Below are 5,189 nucleotides of genomic sequence, written 5' to 3'. Positions count from 1 at the left end.
CTTCCTTCCTTCCTTCCTTCCTTCCTTCCTTCCTTCCTTCCTTCCTTCCTTCCTTCCTTCCTTCCTTCCTTCCTTCCTTCCTTCCTTCCTTCCTTCCTTCCTTCCTTCCTTCCTTCCTTCCTTCCTTCCTTCCTTCCTTCCTTCCTTCCTTCCTTCCTTCCTTCCTTCCTTCCTCCTCCCTCCTCCTCCCTCCTCCTCCCTCCTCCTCCCTCCTCCTTCCCTCCTCCTCCTCCTCCTCTCCTCTCCTCTCCTCCTCCTCCTCCCTCCTCCTCCTCCTCTCCTCCTCCTCTCCCTCCTCTCCCTCCTCTCCCTCCTCTCCCTCCTCTCCCTATTTTTCCTTTTTTCCTTCCTGCCGTTCCCCTTCCCCGCAATCCCCCTGGCTGCCGCCGGTCCCGGTGGCTCTTCCGGACCCCGGTTCGGTCGCGGCCGGCGGTGTCCGGCAGTGTGTCCGGCAGTGTGTCCGGCAGTGTGTCCGGCAGTGTGTCCGGCAGTGTGTCCGGCAGTGTCCGGCGGTGTGGCCGGGCAGCAGCGCGGGCCCGGACCCCTCCGCAGGTTCCCCTCACCGTCCTGTCCCCCCAGCTCCCCGCAGCCCGAGCGCCCGCCCAAGGGGCCGGCAGCTGCCGGGGTGGCGGGGCCGTGCCCGCCTCGGCCATCCCTAGAGGTGTTCCCGACGGGAACAGCGGGTCCGGGGGCGCAGCCTGGCCAGCCCGGCGCCCAAACCCCAGCGCCCGGCTCTGCTCCGCGGCATCGCTCCGATGCCGCCCGGGTGACAAGGCGGGGGCCACCGAGGACCTGCCCGTTCCGCATGCAGGCCCGTGAGAACAGTAAAATACCCCACCCAAGAACTTCAAAGCCAGGGTGTGGGGCGGCGGCGACACGGCTGTCACCTCCCTTGCCTTCCCGGCAAAAAGGGGCGAGGGCCGCTTTCAGCCCATCGCTGGGGGCTCAGGGCTGGGTGGGCTGCGGGACTGCGCGGTGCCACAGCGCTGAGCTGCTGCGTTTTGTAGGTTTCTTTATTTTTTTGTCCTCTAGTTTTCTTGGATTCCTGGGTTATATTTATCTTGTCTGTCTGGGGCTGCTTCTCTAAGTCACTGTGTAAATTGAAAGGCTTTTCCCTCTCTTTTTCCTCCCCTTCCCAGCTCACCACCTTTTTTTAATTAAAGCTTTTAACTCGCCTGGTGTTTACAGTCTTATGTAAAGTATCAAAACAAACAGACCCTGCCGAATACAAACACTAAAAAGAAGCTGGCCCCCCATTCTTACCCCTTTATTGTCCAAAAAAAAAAGCGCATCTCCCCATGTCATAGCTACAGTTCCAAAAGGAAATTGCTTTTATTTGTAAAGGAGGCTTTAAAAAGCAGTGACATGAAGGGGAAAAGCTCCTTAAGGGAGGAAGGTCATGGGGTTAGGGGTGAGATTAAAGGAGCTATCTTTCCTCCTCGCAGCGAAAGCGGCGCTGGAGCCTCCCCAAACCTGGGAGAAGAGCTGCCGAAGGGAGGTGGAGGGGGCGAGTGAAGGGGTCGATGCTGGGGGCCGGACTGGAGGAGGCCACGGGGCTCCAGGCAGTCCCTGGTGCCACACAGGCACCTTTCAGCTGTCAAAAGGAGTGGATGCAAAGAGGTAAAATCCCTCCCTTCAATGCCTAAACCCTCACATTCCCTGTGTCATACAACAGGAAACATCACAGCCAGGGAAGCGGCCCCTCCAGAGCTCAGGCGGGCGGTGGGACACAGAGGGCAGTGGGATGCAGGGTGCTGGGGCTTGGGGAAGGACATCGTGCCCCCTCCCTGAGGCTGCTACTGCCGTCTGTTTGCAGGAAGCTGGGCACAGCGATGGAAAGGAAAAGGACTGCCGAAGCAATCACCCCCAGCCCTCCCTTCCCCTCTTCCGCATCCATCCGTGACGGCTGCGGTTTTTGCTGAATTAAGGTCCCTGGTGAAGGCAAGTCAGCGTGAGGGATGCGAGGGCACTTCCCTTCGCCTCCCCACAAAGGCGGCACCCTGCCTGGCCTCAGGCACGGACAGAAGCCGGGGCTCCGGGGTCAACACCAACAAAGGTGACTGCATCCTCCCTGCGTGCCCTCTGCCTTCCTGACCCCTCGCCAGTTCCCCTGCCCCTCTGGGTGGGCACGGAACGCTCCCCTCACCTGTCTCAAACTGGGGCTGTGCCCAGCCCTGTCCTGCGGAGGAGCCTGGGGCCGTTTCTGCAGGGCAGCAGGGAAAAGGACATACAGTCCTGGTTTCATTAGGGATGGAAAATGTCATTTCCAGTGCTAAGAGGGATGCAAACAACCCCAAGAGTGATGCAAATGTTGATCTTGGCACTGTTTGGAATTTGGGTCCTGACTGTCCGTCTCCCCTGCTCAGGACGTCTCCAGTAATTTGTGATCGCCACGATGTCACAGGAGGGTGCCAATGGTGACACCTCCCTTGCTCCTGGGCTACTGCCAGCACAGGGGAGCCGCCGTGACATTTCTCTGCAGCCCTGGAGAGATGTCCTGCAGGAAGGACATTTGGAAGGAGAGCTGTGGCCATACTTCCACATGAGGATGAGGGTGGAGAGGGGACCGCGTCTGCCGGGCCCATTCAGCACTGCAAGAGTAGCACCGCGTGCTTATCCTTGAAACCTGGGTGCGGATACAGGGGCGATTCTGCTCGGGCTGCAGGGGAAGACCAGGATGTTTGCTGTGTGCAGCATTTGAGGCAAATGTTAGTAGTGAGGTGGCCACTTGCTGCCGTGACCCTGAGCAGAGAGCTTTGTCCCCCCGTGCCTCTGCGGAGAGGATGCTCACACGCCGTCTCTCCTGCTCTCTCCTGCAGTCCCACGGCTCTGTGACATTTGGCTCTGCGGCTTCTGCTTGGCACTTCCAGGCCCCAAATCTATTCTCACTTTCTTCTCCAAAGTGCAGCGGCCACATTGTTCTCAGTATTTAGAGAGCGTGTGTGAGAATGGATGTGTGGGAGGCTGCTCCTCTCCTAAAATATGTGCATTTAAATTGTCCGAGGGAATTACCGACATTAGCCTGCTTTGTTTTTGGGTTTTATTAGTGTCATTCAGTAAACGTCCCCCTGCAACCTGGGTAGCGAATGCCCAGCCGCGCTCACTGGAGATACCACTTGGCACTCTGCCTGCCGCAACTGCTGGAGGACAGTAAATCCATCCCTCCTTGGCTCGCAGGCACTGGCGCTGCGTTAGCTTGTGCAGAGCTGGCTCCTGCGCCCGTCTGAGCCGGGCCACAGCTCCCCGGACTTAGGGACTTATGTGCCATGAAGCATCTGCAAACTGTGCTGTCTCGGGAGCTCTCCCAGAGGTGTGGATTCCCCTCACTCAGGCAAACACCAGCGGCTTATGTGGACCAGGAATTTGTCTTTTCCTTTCCCCTTACCTTTCTGCATCATCGGTTTTATATAAAACCACATGCTAGACCAGAAAGCCTAGCACACAGCACTCACTGAGAATTGACTGGGTATTGTAGATACACACTGCTTCTATAAATATTTATGGAGTTACAGTCAGCCTTGGTGCGGGCAAACAAATGTAAATAACGCCATGCACTCCTAGTGTGCTCCGGATGGTGCTGTGAGCAGGAATAGCAGTTCCTTGTGAAATCAATTTAATGAATCACTTATAGTAGGAGCAGCATTATTATGCCTAATGGTAGGAGCATTGTGATGATGGCTATGTTATCCAGCAAGCCCCTGCCTAGGAGTATGGGCATGGGGAGGGGAGACGTTTCCCAGGAGAGGAAGATGAAGATGAGATGTGGGTGCAGGTGATAGAAATGAGAAAGTGCTGGATTTTCCTGGCTGCTACACATCTGGATGTTGTGATGTTAACTCGGATAGTGGGTGTTGGGGCAGGGAGAGGCACTCTGGGCAGAAGGGAGAGGGGTGAGCAGGGTGTGGATGACCTAAAATGGATGGGCATTTTTCATCTCTGCCAGAAAAGGGAAGAGATGAACAGTTCCAGAATGAAATCTCCATTTCAGATCAGAATTTCTCATGTCTTTGGGTGAGTGACTTCATCTTTCTCTTTCACTGGCTGTGGACATATTCCTGAAGTCATTCTCAGCCCATAGAATCATAGAACCCTAGAATAGTTGGAAAAGACCTCTGAGGTCATTGAATAGAACCATTGTTAACCCAGCACTGCCAAGCCCACCACTAAACCTTGCCCCCGAGTGGTACATCCACATGTCCTTGAAATCCCTGCAGAAGTGGTGTCTCCAGCACTTCCCTGGGCAGCCTGTTCCAGCGCCAGACAACCCATCCACAGGTTATTCCCAAGCAACCCCCCAGCAGTGGGATGGTTCACAGGGCTGACACATGCTACAGGACACACAGGTCACGTTAGTACTGATCTGCCCTCAGAGCCAGCTCACATTTCTGGAGGTCTTTCCCAGTTTATAGTTTTCCCTTTGCAGGCATGTTTCAGCCAGGTAATTAATGTTAGGCTACGTAGGGAAAGTAAAAGCAGAAGGGCCTAGCATACAGACAAATAAAAGTGCATTTTTAAAGTTTCAGCCTATATTTTGAGGTGTCCATCAGCTCAAACAGCAAGGAACATCTTTATCTAGATGTGGCCTTTGCAGAACTTCGTCATGTGCTGATTCTGGGTGTACAAGCTCAGGGGTAACTTGACCCAAGACTTTCAAGCTGTTGGTAGAGCAGACAGGCCAGAGAAAAGTGATTTGTTGTTTGAAGAGTTCAGCATCCCAGTTTTTATCAAAGTTCTTTCTGAATAACTGGACTTGAGAGGCAAGGGGTGGATTTCCAGATGGGGGGCTCCAGCAAGGATATAAAATCTGGATACAGCTGCATAGCACTGCATTAGCATCTTTACAAGCATATTCCCCCACTTTGCATGGCTGTACTCAGAATTGTGCTCCCACACAGAGCTGCTTTGTTTTCATGATTTTTTGGGTGGGCACTATATTGCATTAACAGTAACATGCATTAATATAAGACACTTAGGCATCATTAGATTTTTTTGTGGCATCTTTTCCTATTCTAATGAATGGAGTGAAGGTGTGTGAAAGAAAACCAGAAAAATGCAAGGGCTAGAAATGCTGTTCTTCAACCTTCCTATAGAAATCAAAGATCTTGTCTAAGGGGCTGAATTCTGCTTCTTATTACAGCACCCAAAATCTGGAGTAGCTCCATGGGGCTGAACCCCTTTCTCTGATAAAC

At 53.9% G+C, this 5,189-nt stretch overlaps 2 long non-coding RNA genes across 2 annotated transcripts; one reads left to right on the top strand and one right to left on the bottom strand.

The window, feature by feature from the left end:
• Nucleotides 1–1,304: 1,304 nt before the first annotated feature.
• Nucleotides 1,305–2,346, bottom strand: LOC128796974 (uncharacterized). The gene is made up of 2 exons (XR_008433960.1): nucleotides 2,147–2,346; nucleotides 1,305–1,594 (listed from the first exon to the last, which is right to left on the bottom strand). It is a non-coding gene; the product is annotated as an uncharacterized LOC128796974 (long non-coding RNA).
• Nucleotides 2,347–2,465: 119 nt separating this feature from the next.
• LOC128793201 (uncharacterized) lies at nucleotides 2,466–4,522 on the top strand. The gene is made up of 2 exons (XR_008432684.1): nucleotides 2,466–2,708; nucleotides 2,820–4,522. It is a non-coding gene; the product is annotated as an uncharacterized LOC128793201 (long non-coding RNA).
• Nucleotides 4,523–5,189: the final 667 nt, after the last annotated feature.

This window comes from Vidua chalybeata, chromosome 1 (genome assembly GCF_026979565.1).
Source record: "Vidua chalybeata isolate OUT-0048 chromosome 1, bVidCha1 merged haplotype, whole genome shotgun sequence".
Classification (NCBI taxonomy): Eukaryota; Metazoa; Chordata; class Aves; order Passeriformes; family Viduidae; genus Vidua; species Vidua chalybeata.
This window is presented reverse-complemented; position numbering and strand designations above follow the sequence as displayed.